This window comes from Nuphar pumila, chromosome 13, assembly GCF_984573655.1.
Source record: "Nuphar pumila chromosome 13, dmNupPumi1.hap1.1, whole genome shotgun sequence".
Taxonomy (NCBI): domain Eukaryota; kingdom Viridiplantae; phylum Streptophyta; class Magnoliopsida; order Nymphaeales; family Nymphaeaceae; genus Nuphar; species Nuphar pumila.
In genome coordinates, this window is record NC_143261.1 from 28,492,810 (window position 1) to 28,506,285 (window position 13,476).

At 38.9% G+C, this 13,476-nt stretch overlaps 1 pseudogene; it reads left to right on the forward strand.

Moving 5' to 3' along the window:
• The first annotated feature begins 10,753 nt into the window (after positions 1–10,753).
• On the forward strand, positions 10,754–13,257 carry LOC149818204 (sugar transport protein MST3-like; annotated as a pseudogene).
• The last annotated feature ends 219 nt before the right edge of the window (positions 13,258–13,476 follow it).

A 13,476-nucleotide genomic window follows, 5' to 3' on the forward strand; every position in this document is an offset into this window, starting at 1 on the left:
TTCGAATGATGTTTGCTTTTGTTAGTTACATGAATTTTAAGTTATATCAAATTGATGTTAAGAGTGCATTCTTAAATGGACACATCAATGAAGAAGTTTATGTAGAGCAACCTTCAGGCTTTAAAAATGAGAAATATCCAGAAAAAGTCTATAAGTTAAAAAGAGCTTTGTACGGACTTAAACAAGCACCAAGAGCGTGGTATGAAAGACTACAAAATTTTCTAGAACAATCTGGTTTTTCCATTGATCAGGTAGACTCCACTTTATTTATTAAAAATCTTAATTCAGATATTCTTATTGTGCAAATTTATGTTGATGACATAATATTTGGTTCTACTAATGATTCTCTTTGTAAAGAATTTGCTAAAGCTATGCAGGAAGAGTTTAAAATGAGCTTGATGGGCGAATTAAACTACTTCCTTGGACTTCAAATAAAGCAAACTGAAGAAGGAATCTTCATCAACCAGGCTAAGTATATAAAAGAACTTCTCAAGAGGTTTGGGATGGACTCATCGAAATCAAGAAGAAATCCTATGAGTACAACTACTTCTCTTGATAAAGATGAAAATGGTAAAAATGTAGATACTAAGCACTACAGAGGTATGATGGGATCTCTATTATACTTAACTGCTAGTCGACCTGATATAATGTTTAGTGTTTGTATGTGTGCTAGATTTCAAGCTAATCCAAAGGAATCTCATTTAACTGCAGTAAAACAAATTCTTTGTTACTTGAAAGATACTTCAGACTTTGGTTTGTTTTACCCAAAAACATCTTCCTCCCGCCGGACGTCATTTTTAAAGCATTTGGAAGCCAACATCAACAGCATCTCCACTTGTTCCTCTCAACGATTGTGTTGATCAACCACTCTCTGCAACTGCGATTCTTCTTTGACAGGTGAATTTGTTTCATTCCTTATCAACCATGCCTCGTCAGAAGACTGCATCCGTACAAGGTTCTCCTCCAACTACACCACAAGCATGTCATGGATTTTCTCTTAGACTACTCAGAAATCCTCTTTATATGATACTTTTGGATCGATTTCTGCACTTCCTATTTTACCAGGCCGAAATGTCTTGTTTCACCTATTTTCTTGTTATAAAATCAGAGAATTATTCCCAGGCATTTTCCACCTTTTTGACGTCGGTGCAGACCCCCTTCATTATCCTTTACTGGTCCACTTGTTTTACACAAATTTACAAATTGATCATGAAACTGGATTTTTTTTCTCTCTTGTTCGCGATGTTGAAATTGAGTTTGATTCTAAACTGCTTGGACAAATCCTAGACATTCCACCTTCAGAAACTCTTTTCAATACTATTGAACTTAATGATGAAAAAAAAATTGAACAAATTCTTCTTCCCGGTGCACCTTATTGTCCTCCTTTCAAAAATACCAATCTTCAAACTCGCGCACGCATTGCTGAACGAATTCTTGCCCACAATGTTTTACCTAAAACTGGATCTTTTGACTACTATTCTACAGATCTCTCTACGACTCTTTATGTCTTATTTGGAAATATTTTGGTAAATTGGGCCAACGTGTATTTTACTAATTTGTGGAAACAAAAACCTTTTCTTCCGTATCGATGTCTTCTTACTCGTATTTTCAGATATTTCAAAGTACCCTTAACCAATAAAAATATATTGAATAAAAGGAGTTCTTTGATCAAACTATTTTTAAACGTATGAAAATCAAATATTTGCCTCCTTTAAACTTTGATCAAACTGAACCATCTGAACCATCACTCTCTGAACCCTCATCATCTTCTGTGACACCTTCATCTCAAGCAAAACGAAAGAAATTCTCTACTAGTCAAGACAATGATGAAATTTTGCAGCGAATGGAAGCTTTGGAGCTGCATCAACACACTTTTCGTGAAGATGTGACTCAACAACTTTCTTCAATTCAAAAAGATATTTTTGAACTCAAGGAGATAATCAAGCAACACTTCTCTTGATCTTTGTTTATTGTCCTTACTGAACTTTAATATTTTATGGGTTGTAATATTTTGAACTTGAATTTGCATTTTGCTTATGCTATGTCTGCCCTTACTCTTTTTGCTTATGATAAAAGGGGGAGAAAAAAATAGAACTTGCATGAGACAAAGACACATTTGGAAATTGCATCATGTGAAAGCATTGAAAATTGCATTCATAAAAAAGTTTTAGAAATGCATGAAGTAATGATGGAAATGCAAAACAATCAATATGTGATATATGTGCTTTGAATGTACTAACTTTTAATGTTTTACAGCATATTGATAGGGGGGTAAATTCTCCATCTTTGATTAGTTTGTCATCATCAAAAAGGGGGAGATTATTACGACAATGAAGTCGTACATGATACTTCAAGTACAAGGTTATGATGATGAACAAGTGAATCAACTGTATTTCAGCTAAGGCAATGAAGAAAGATGACAAGAATTGAAGAATTCGATGAAGAATCTTTGAAGACTAGTGTGCAAATGTTAAATTCATTAAAAGTCTTAGATTCTTGTAAGAGCCTTACTTAGAGTGCATATTTCGGTTGCATTTCACCTAAAAAGTCTTTAGAAAAACTTTTCTAAAAGAACCCTTCATGAAAATCTTTTTTAGAAAACTCTTTATTTAATTTTTCGTGTTTATTAGTCGACCAATAGACTCACCAGTCGACTAATCCTATCGCGCCAAATTTTCTAAGCAAAATATCATTTTTGTCAAATTAATCGACCGAAGATTTTATCAGTCGACCGGACAAAATGTCTGTTTTCTGAAAATTTAGCAGTAGTCGACTAATGATTTTATCAGTCGACCGGACAGAACATGTATTTTCAGAAATATTTAGCAGCAGTCGACTGAAAGATTTTTCAGTCTACTGATGATATTATCAGTCGACTAACTTTTTCTCTAGTCGACTAAGTTTCAAAACTTCAGATTTTCTAACGGCTTGATAAACACATTAGTCGACCAACGATAATTGTCAGTCTACTAATAGTTAATTATCAGTCGACTAACTATTTTTTCAGTCGACTAATTTTTCTGTTTTTCCTGTAACTTTTAAAAGGCGTGTCTTTTCATTTTTCAAACATTTTGATCGTTCAAAATAGACTGTTTTGACACCCTTTCATACCCTCAACGTATGAAATCTTTCAACTATAAATATGAGTGCATTTTACATTCAAAAACATCGAATTGAATGCAATCCAATTGAATTACATTGAATTACTCTTTTCTTTTCACTCATATTCTTTTTCTCACTCACTTGATATTTTTCACTTCAGTTTTTCATTCAAATTCCTTTGAGAGACAGTGAATTCGTGAGTTGAGTATTTCAACAACCTCAAAAGCCAATTGCATCTCATTAGCATTCATAAGAAGGGCCCGTAGGTTGTTTGTAAGTTGTTACTTATTTCAATTTTCTGTAAAAGGAAGGACTCCTTGGTTTAAAGGAGTTGTTTGCTTTCAGTAGGTGTGTTACTGAAAGTGAGACCGGATTTGGTCTGTGTATGATCTTGTAGTTACACAAGGTTGATAGTGAAAATCTCAAACTGGCTTTGCTTGGAGACTGGATGTAGGTCGGGAAAGACCGAACCAGGATAAATTCTTGTGTTCTTTGTGTGATTGCTTTGTGAATTTTAAAATCCGTTAAAATTCTGAAGACGATATTTAAAAGCACTATTCACCCCACCCCACCCCATCCCCCTCTAGTGCTCGTTGCCTCGATCCTAAAGCACTTTCCGGAACTGCAACCACAAGTAACTTATTCTCATACCAGAACAATCAGAAAATAAAGTAAGACCAAAAAAATAAAGAAGGAAGCCACACAACTCTTGGTCAGCTCTTTCAGATGCATATGCAGCGGACCGACCTTTCCATTTATTACGAAAAGAAGAAACTTTTATCGATGTGAAATTGCTTCCACTAGAAATACATTGACTCCAGTCGTTCATCGACATTCCTAAAAGGGTCGTGCACTTTTTCTTTGCATTATAGTTTGAATCTCGTAATAGGTCAGCACTGCTATATTACTTAAGGCCAGTAATCCGCTCCACATCTTCTAGGGTCATGGTGATCTCAAAAGAATCAAACTGGAATGTGTTCGTCTGATGATTTCATTTATTTACCAGGTGGGTCATGGTGTTCCAGCATGTTTCAAAATAATGCTGGTCTAAAAGGCTGCCAAAGTGCATATTTCGTAATCGATCATTCTGATATTCACTCAGTTGTCCATACCACGACAGAACTACAGGCCACTGACACCACCCTTCGAGCTTTTCACCTGGTGCTCTACTTCTCTTCTGACCTCCCTGTAACACAAAATAATATATTATTCATATCAATTGTAAATTAGTCTCATTTGTACTTCTATGGCTCACTATAGACAATAATCGCTATAAATAATAATCGTTGCACACATACTATCACAGTAATCGCTAATACAGTAATCGCTATATATAGTAATTGATATCACAGTAATTGCTACACATAGCAATACCTATCACAGTAAATCATTCACAGTGTAATCGCTATACATTAATCACTATACATAGTAATCGCTATCACAGTAATACCTATCACAGACAAAATTGATTTACGTACCTTGGTCATAATTTTCTCTTCTTTCATCCCCTTCGTCCTTCCTTTGCCTTTCTTGTTGCTCCGTTACCTCCCACTGCTTTGCTACTTCTTTCATCCTTTGCTCCATCGCCTCCCTCCTCTGCTTTTCAATTTCTTCATTCATTTCCCTTTCATTCTCTTCCTCCTCCTGTTTTTTCCTTTCCCTTACCTTATCTTTCTCCTCCTGCTTTTTCCTTTCTCTTTCCTTATCTTCCTCGTCCTCCTTCTCCTTCCTTTGCCTTTCCTTCTCTTCCTCATCCTCCTTCTCCTTCCTTTGTCTTTCCTTCTCTTTCCTTTGCCTTTTCTTCTCTTCCTCATTCTGATATTCGTATCAATTATAAATTAGTCTCATTTGTACTTCTACTGCTCGTTGTAAACAGTAATCGCTATAAATAATAATTGTTGCACACATAATATCATAGTAATCGTTAATACAGTAATCACTATACATAGTAATCGCTATATATAGTAATTGATATTACAGTAATCGCTATACATAGTAATACCTATCATAGTAAATCATTCACAGTGTAATCGCTATACATTAATCGCTATACATAGTAATCGCTATCACAGTAATACCTATCACAGACAGGATTGATTTATGTACCTTGGTCACAATTTTCTCTTCTTCTTCCCCTCCCTCACTCCTCTGCCTTTCTTGTTGCTCTGCCACCTCCCACTGCTTTGCTACTTCTTCCGTCCTTTGCTTCATCGCCTCCCTCCTCTGTTTTTCAATTTCTTCCTTCATTTCTCTTTCATTATTTTCCTCCTCCTGTTTTTTCCTTTCCCTTGCCTTCTCTTCCTCCTCCTGCTTCTTCCTTTCGCTTTTTTTATCTTCCTCGTCTTCCTTCTCCTTCCTTTGCATTTCCTTCTCTTCCTCATCCTCCTTCTCCTTCCTTTTCCTTTCCTTCTCTTCCTCGTTCTTCTCTTTCCTTTGACTTTTCTTCTCTTCCTTATCCTGATGCTTCTTCCTTTGCCTTTCATCTTCCATCTTCATCATTTGCCTTTCCTTCTCTTCTTCTTCTTTAATTGCCTTTCCCTCTCCCCCTCCTCCTCCTTATTCTTTTTTTGCCTTTCCCTCTCCTTTGCTCCCTTCTTCATTTGCCTTATCCTCCTTTGCTTTTTAAAATATTTTTGCTTCATCAGTTGTCTTTTCTTCTCTTCCTCCTCCTTTTTCTTCTTTAATTGTTTTTCCCTCTCCTCCTCCTTATTCTTTTTTTGCCTTTCCCTCTCCTCCGCCTCCTTTATTTGTCTTATTCTCTTTTGCTTTTCAAAATATTCTTGCTTCACCAGTTGCCTTTCCTTCTCTTTCTTATTCTTCAATTGCCTTTCCCTCTCCTTCTCCTTATTCTTTTTTTGCATTTTCCTCTCATCTTCCTTCTCCTTATTCTTTTTTTGCCTTTCATTCTCCTCCTTTTTCTTCTTCTTCTTCCTTTGTCTTTTCCTCTCCTCCGCCTTCTTCCTTTGCCTTTGCTTTTCATTCTCCTCCTCCTTTTTCCTTTGCTTTTTCTTCTCTTCGTTATCCTTGTTCTTCTTCATCATCTTTAGTTCTTCTTCATTCTTCCTTTGGTCTTCAACCTCAATATCTGATGGATAATCTTTCGCATAATACAATTCCAATGCTTTCTCCCTATCTTTATCATTATTAATCTTCATTATATTTTGGTACCTTTCATAATGCTCATATAGATAGGACTGACGGATAACTTCTCTAATATTCATCCCATAGAACAAAAGGGGATTTCTTGTCTGACAAGCTTTAGATATTGCTAACCTGCACAACACATAAATTTAACTGCATTATTATATGTTACAATCGCCTCCCCAAGTATATAATAATATAAATTATCTCATTCGTTAAACAATCACCAACATTACAAATCATCGTAATATTTGGCTTCATAAGTAAATATCGTTGTAAGATTTAGCAAACTTAAGTACAAATCGAGGTAACTTCATAAATACACATTGTTAGTGCTTTAAATGTATAAATCGTTGTTGCTTCAAACTTACAAATCGTTGTATAAATCGCAACCTTTATAAGTACATATCGTTGTAACGTTTGACTTCATATGTATACATTGTTGTATGATTTATCAAACTTAAGTATAAATCATGGTAGTTTCATTAAATCGTCACTGTTTCAAACGTATAAATCGTTGATGCATCAAACATACAAATCATTGTAGAAATTTAGCCTTCATAAGTACACGTTGAAATGTTTGGCCTTCATAGGAACAAATCGTGCTAACTATTTTTCGATGCCCAGAAGGTGGATAGGTACAAATTGATTTGTTTCAGTATGAAAATAGGTGTTATTTAGCATGAATAGTAAAACCAGTTATAAGATTTAGCATTCATATTTACAAATCGATTTGTTTGCATAACGAAACCTTGGTAATCCGACAGTGGAGGAGAAACACCCAGAAGTTAGATGCAGCCGATGGTGACAACGATGCTGCCACTACGCAGACGACGGCAAAGGATGCTCTGGCGGCAGCAGACGACAGAAAAGGGTGCTCCGACAGCAGCAGACAACAGTAAAGGGTGATCCAGCGCATACGACGACAAAGGATGCTCCGGCGGCAGCAGACGATGATAAAGGATGCTTCGGCGGTAGCAGAAGATGATACAACTGCTACTCTGGTGGCAAGAGACGACGACAAAGTTTGCTTCATCAAAGGGAGCTTCTGTTACAGCAGATGGTGCAAAAGTTTATTGATTAAGGCGAAAACAGAACGTTTGGACTTTATACAGTTAACATCATTCTAGAACCGGCGTTTTCTTTTTTTTGAATGGAGGACATTTTTGTCATTTTCTTGAACCGCCGTTTCATGGCAAGAATGGCGGGAAAGGGTGTTTATGTCTTTGCAATTGCACCGGATAATGATGCTAAGTGATGCAAACACACACGGGGATACGAGCCCCGCGAGCTTATATACATGGCGCTCATTGGGACCCCCGAACACGCACTGTGGCTAACGGCCATCTTCGGGGGAAGGGGGACATATAACCTTTTTTCGCCATAAAGGAGGTGACCTTCCTGGCATAATGCTTCACTTCCCCTCGATGGATAAATGCCCCTCCTGCCATCTTTTGCCCCGCCCTTTTTTTCTTCTTTTTCTAATAACTATCCTTCCTCTGGGGTCCTAGTTGGGGGTTGTCTCTCCTTTACAAACCTTAGATCCACCCTTACCCAGTCCTTGCTCACTGTCCCCAGCTTTCCACCCTCTTATATAGCTTTCCTACGTACCCTCCAATCCACATGCACTTTGCTTTCACATTTTACCAAGTTTTTAACTTAATTTTTAGATAATTAGAGAGTTATCTCATCTTGAAACAACCCTCCTAATTTTGCAGTCATATACGATCTGGCATTCCTGAACCGATATGGTTTTGAGAGGATATGGTCTCACAAAATAGGATAAAATGGGCTCTGTACAGTTTAGCAGCTATCTTTAAGCGACTGACCTGCAGCTTCCTAGTCTTATGATCTTATCTTTCTGTAGATGTTATTGGTTTTTTAGGATTTCAGTTGGTTCCTTTCATCCAACGCATGGTTTCTGGTAAAATAAACAAATGTTCAGTATATATAGTTGAGTACGCTGGATTTGAGGTTCTCCCCTTGGAGTTTCCATTTATTTCATGATTCTAGTAGATCTCCGATTAGAGATCCAAGGATGGCAGCTTTCACCTCTTCTTTCTCTCTCTCCCACCAACAATAACAACAACGGCCATCGAGTTTTGCATCCAAATCCAAGTGAAATGCAAATTTAACTAAAATTTGAATCCCTATTGCATGTAAATGTCGAAAATTTAAAGCTTGTCAGTTCCAGATTCGGTATTGTCTTATCCCCCCCATTCAACTCTGAATCCAAAAGGAGATCATTTTAGGTTGGACTCAGTAATGCCTAGATGGGACCCGAGTCCAACCCATATACACAGTAAAGCCAAGCAATCCAGACCAGGCCCGTATTGGGTTCGGACAGAGTCCACATGCTATCAGGTTTGGGTCCAGTCAGTTCTTGCCTCATTGTACCCATAAGGACACATTTGGGTCGTGCAGGATTTTATTAATTGAATGTCTTTTTGCTGAGACCAAACCCCAAGCATGTTCATTTTTTGGGCCAATGTCAAGCCCGAGTCCTTTGGGTTTTGGTCTTTTGGGCTGCACAGGGAACTAAATCCCAAATGCATACTGAACCCATGTAGGTTGGTCCTGATCCAGGTTTTACAAGGTCAGATCATATTTTAATCAGTCCTAAGTTAAGTATTTGATGAAATGCCATCCTGACATTGAATCATGATGTGCATCTAGTTGGCATGACAACAAGAATTGCCAAAGTTGAAGAGGCCAATGGATCAGTTGTGTCTGATATCCAGAACCATTTAGTATGTTTCATAGATCAAACAACATCCAATTGATAATTGGATTTGGATGGGAGTCTTATATCAACCGTAAATCTGAATCCAAATTAAACAAATATCCAAAGTCAATTACGCGTACTATGTATATCCCGTTAGCTGGTCTGAACCATCATCGGCAAATACAATGTTGTCTTTCCCTACTGAATCAGAATCTAACTTTGGACCCGATTAGGTCGGATTCAATATAAATAGGTACATTCGAAGTGAATCCGACGCATTTACATCGCTATCCCCAAAGAAAAACTCCAGCCCTAAATTCACCAAAAAAAAGAAAGAAAAAGAATATATATATATATATATATATATATATATATATATATATATATATAGAGAGAGAGAGAGAGAGAGAGAGAGAGAGAGAGAGAGAGAGCTTTGGGTTTTGCCAGAATAACTGAAGAAGATGGGTGGTGGTGGAATCACAGTCGGCCATGGAGAGGTGAAGGAATATGCAGGGAGCGTCACTTGGTTTGTCATATTCACCTGCATCATCGCTGCCACGGGTGGCCTCATCTTTGGCTATGACATTGGAATCTCAGGTATGTATATAGATATAGATTTTGCTCATTTGATGACAAAGGAAAACGCCCACCGGTTGGGAACTGAGTCAAGCGGGATTCGATCCTGGGCCTTCACAGGATCCCGCTGACCACCATCTTGTTTCTGTGTTTGGTTCTTGGTGTTTCTCTGGTTGGTCGCGTTTCACTTCACACATGAACCTAACCTCATCAAGCAATTTTCAATTCTTCCAGGGGGTGTGACATCCATGGACGTCTTCCTCAAGAAGTTCTTCCCTTCTGTGTACCGAAAGATGCACCTGCAGGATGCAACCAGTACTGCAAATTTGATAGCCAACTTTGCCACCCTATCCTCGTTGAACGTCCTTCGAGGCATCCTTGAGCGCCTTCGCCTTGCCGACCTCGCGCGGGCTGCCTGCGTCTGCCGACTCTGGCGTTGTATTTCCTCCGATCGCGAGATCCTAACCCGATCGTTTTGATCTCTCTGGAAGCTGAAGGAGATCGTCGAGAGCCCATCCTCCAATGCCTTCTGGCAGGACAATCGGCTACGCCGCTTCGCCGTCTCGCACCGCCTCCAGTGCAGCGACACCATCGCCAGTCTTGCCATGAAATATCGGGTTCAAGTCAGATCGGGACTCCCGTTCTTATCTTTTGATTTGATTTGTTTGCTTTCTGCGAATTGTGATTTTGTTTCGAACATTTTGCATGTTTTTAGTCTTTTAGTTTAAGAATACTAGGTTTTAGGTTGGGATTTTCGTTTTTCCGATTTTCAGTTGGGGCTTTCTTTTGAATTGGAACTAGTGGGATCTTAATAATTTGTCTTGCAGCTATCCAAATTTATTGTATGTTGGTCGGAGGATGGTTCTTATAATAGAATTTAAGCTCAATTTTATTGCTTGAAAGCAAATATTCATTTTAAAAAATTCCCCTTTATGGTTTGTAACAAACAATCTGTGATTGATCTCAGTTCATAATCTGTAGCTACTGTTTCTTTTGATGCATATTTTGTTAATTTGAAATACGGCGGGTTCAATCCATGTTTCAATGTTCAGTAGTTTTTATTTCTTTTCGTTCTTGCATCTCGTTAAAATAGTTAGTGAGGCACTGATGAAGATCCTGTTCTGGTTTCAACTAGTTGCTTCTTTCTTCAGTTGCGTAGTTTCATTCCCCAATTCCTCTTTTTAGAGTTAGAGGCGACTCTCAGGAACTATGTTACTTGATCACCCTCCATCTTATGGACAAGCCTGTCAGTTGTGAGGCTTAAGGCTTGATGGAGGGCAATCAGGTGTTTAATGTACAAATTTTGTTGTTTTTCTTTTTTCTTTTTTCTTTTCTTTTTTTAATTTTTGTAATCCTGACAGAAATTGTTGTTGCAGTAGAAACGACATTCATGCAATTTTGATAATTGCACCAATTTGCGACAACTTAGGAATATAATGTACAACAATCTTATAAAAAATACTCTTCATCAACCATTTAAAATTAATGAATGATACGAGTTAATTATAGAAAAGTAGTATTTATTTTATACTGTCATTTATTAGTAGTTCTTATTTAAAATTTTTATTATTTTATTAATATTATATATTTTATTATTTTGATCATGAAGCCTACGCTTCAACGCCTCGAGGCTTACGCCTCGCTTCATAACAGGCTTAATCCCTCGCTTCGCCTCATCGCTTTTAACAACCTTGATTAACAGTGCCGCGGTGAACGTCGCGATGCTCATCATTGGCCGGATTCTACTCGGCGTCGGTGTGGGGTTCGCCAATCAGGTTTGCCTACCTTATCAACCCACCATGATAGAATTGTGTTGAGTTGACTGCTTACTAGATTAGACCAGGCTCAGTCTGGTAGTAGGCCAAAATTCTGAACCCTGATTGATTAGAGCCGGGGTCCACATGGCCACTTAGGGGAAACTTAGGGGATGTATCCACATGAGTCCTGATAAAGACGGACTGTGAAATCTGTTGATGGTTCTGAACCAGCTGCCTATGGTCGTCCATCTCTTAGATCAATGGCTAAAGTGTGCCCAATAACAATCTCTTGCTTAGCTTTAGCTTGGTTTCATATTAAATTACCTTATGATAAAGTGATTAGGATGGGCCCAAGTCATGCCCTGATCCACTTAATTAGAGTACTGACATGATTATAGTAGGATCCTTACATGGATCGGGTCAAGTTCGCTGGATTCAGGCCAAGCCAATAGTAGTTAAGATTTATTAAGGGCTTATGGATTCAACCAAGCCATTCAACTCTTGGCTTAGTTACCTATGGGTTGAGCCACGGTAGGGTCTTGCCTAGCCAGTCAACACATGCATCGTCTATATATATGTTCTGAATTGGGTACGGATCCAAACGGGTATGTATCTTACATGTCATATCTCCTTTTACTTACTTGTGGATTGTGTTTTTCTTGTTCCTCTGAATTGGTGTATGTAGTCTGTGCCCCTGTATCTGGCCGAGATGGCCCCAGCCAAGCTGAGAGGAGCACTAAACATAGGCTTCCAACTCTTCATCACCATTGGCATCCTCGCAGCCAACCTCGTCAACTATGGCACCAACAAGATTGAGGGGAGCTACGGGTGGCGCATCTCGCTCGCTCTCGCGGCCGTTCCTGCCGTGATCATGACAGCCGGTGCCTTCTCCCTCCCAAAGACGCCAAACTCTCTCCTCGAGCGCGGCAATTCTGAAGATGCCATGGCCATGCTCCGAAGGATACGAGGGGTCCACGATGTCTCTGAAGAGTTCGCGGACCTAGTCGCTGCCGGAGACGCGTCTAAGAAAGTCAATAACCCTTGGTCAAACATCATCAAGAGGAAGTACCAGCCTCATCTGGTCATGGCCATCCTGATCCCCTTCTTCCAGCAGTTGACCGGCATCAACACCATCATGTTCTATGCCCCAGTCATATTCAAGACAATTGGACTCGGATCCAATGCCTCACTCATATCCGCTGTCATTAGTGGAGGAGTCAACGTCCTCGCAACATTCGTGTCCATATTCACCGTTGACAAGTATGGGCGTAGGCCCCTCCTTCTAGAAGGTGGGGTCCAGATGTTTGTTTGCCAAGTGGCAGTCGCGATCCTGCTAGGCTTGAAATTCGGAGTATCCGGAACCTTCCGGGTCCATGTCCACCGGGTATGCTTGGCTCCTCTTGTTCTTCATATGTGCCTATGTTGCTGCATTTGCATGGTCATGGGGTCCCCTAGGCTGGCTTGTGCCTAGCGAGATCTTCCCACTTGAGATTCGATCAGCAGGACAGAGCATCAAATGTATCAGTCAATCTGCTCATGACCTTCTTCATCGCCCAAATCTTCACAGTGATGCTCTGCAAATTCAAGTTTGGTTTCTTCTTCTTCTTTGCTGGATGGGTCCTCATAATGAATCTCTTCATTTACTTGTTGCTGCCAGAGACGAAGAACGTGCCAATCAAAGAGATGAGCTCGGTGTGGAGGAGACATTGGTTCTGGAAGTGGGTAGTCCCTATTGCTGCTGATGATGATGTTGAAGAAGACGACAAGAGCAAGAACGGAATTGAAATCTGCAGAGTCTAGATGGATTCATCACCATGCACAACCCAATCTTTAATTTTTTCCTTCTTTTGTTTTGGTTATTGCTGATTTTGAAGCTATTGAAAACACAATTAATTTGGTCATATTTAGTTTTTTTTTATCAGGTTAATTAATAGTTTTTAAGAGGCAAGTTGATTAATTGTTTTGAATTTATTTTATTCTACTTGTTTTACATCTTTAATTATATGTTCTTACAGTTAATTATTCACAAGTGTCGATGTTGTATCTTCATACTCCTCCATGGATCTCATTTATGCAAGTTGTTTTGATCAAATCGGACTCCACATACACAGATGTGATCTACCTCAGTCATTTAGTAAAGGTTAACATTTAAATAGCGAGAATCCCACCTGTGTT